This window comes from Rousettus aegyptiacus, unplaced genomic scaffold, assembly GCF_014176215.1.
Source record: "Rousettus aegyptiacus isolate mRouAeg1 unplaced genomic scaffold, mRouAeg1.p scaffold_m13_p_9, whole genome shotgun sequence".
NCBI classification, from domain to species: Eukaryota; Metazoa; Chordata; class Mammalia; order Chiroptera; family Pteropodidae; genus Rousettus; species Rousettus aegyptiacus.
The window spans coordinates 42,417,182-42,418,287 of record NW_023416312.1 but is presented as its reverse complement, the minus strand read 5'-3'; the positions used below and the strand labels follow the sequence as shown (position 1 = coordinate 42,418,287).

At 36.0% G+C, this 1,106-nt stretch overlaps 1 pseudogene; it reads left to right on the top strand.

Annotated features, from left to right (window-relative positions):
- The first annotated feature begins 402 nt into the window (after positions 1–402).
- On the top strand, positions 403–521 carry LOC118608396 (annotated as a pseudogene).
- The last annotated feature ends 585 nt before the right edge of the window (positions 522–1,106 follow it).

Sequence of the window (1,106 nt, the reverse complement as noted above, 5' to 3'; positions counted from 1 at the left end):
ATTTTCTTCCCCTCACCTCCCTTAAAAATTCCAGCCATCCTTCATGAGCTAGAGACTGCCAAATAATCAGGGGGAAAGGGGTAGAGAAGAAGGTAAAGAAAAATAAAAGAAGTCACACATACCCTCCTCTCTACCACCACTTCTCAATGCAGGCTTCTAATCATAAGTCAAACCCAACCATAGAAAAAAGAGAGACAGAGAGAGTGAGATACACACACACACACACACACACACACACACACAGATTAAAAATATAATAAACTAGATTGATTTTTAATACCTGAAATTAGGCTGTTTGTTAATTCCTGAAAGTGTCCAGAAAAACACTGAGATCTGCCAAAGACATAATCCATAAGCAGAAAGTGGACATTCTACAGAGCTCAGTTAAAAAGTAGTAATGGAGTCTATAGCCATGTCATCCCTAACATGCCCAATCTTGTCTGATCTCAGAAGCTAAGCAGGGTTGAGCCTGATTAGTACTTGGATGGGAGACCACCTAGGAAGACCAGGTGCTGTAGGCCTTAAAAAATAGTAGTAATAATAATAATAATAATATATAACAAAATTAGTAATGGGAAAAATTAGAGAGAGAAAAAAAGAAGAAAACTCAATTAACCTAACAAAGATTGTCAACCTAACAAAGATAGAGAACAGGGAAAAAAGCCCTAAAAATTGGCAAATCAGAAAACACAGAATGAAAAACAGGAAAAAGTCTAAATATAGTCGTATGGTAGGCAATGTAAATGGGATAAACTCATTATTAAATAACAGATACTCTCAGATTGGAATTGTTAAATCCAGATATATATTATGAGGAGATGAACCTCAAAAATTTCGCAAAGAAAAAGAGAAAAAATATACATGGCAAATTGCTTTAAAATGAAAAATATAGCAATGTTAATATCAGACAAAAGAGATTTTAAGGGGAAAAACTATCTGATATAGTGTCAGGACTGAGACTGATATCAGGAGACCTGAAACGTTATCATTGTTCTATGAATAGAATGGGATCTTAAGGAGGGTAGGATGATACATGGAGTTCTGGCCTAAGTGCACCTGACAGTGGGTCCACAGGTTCCATGGACCTATCTTTGTGGTTATTTCCT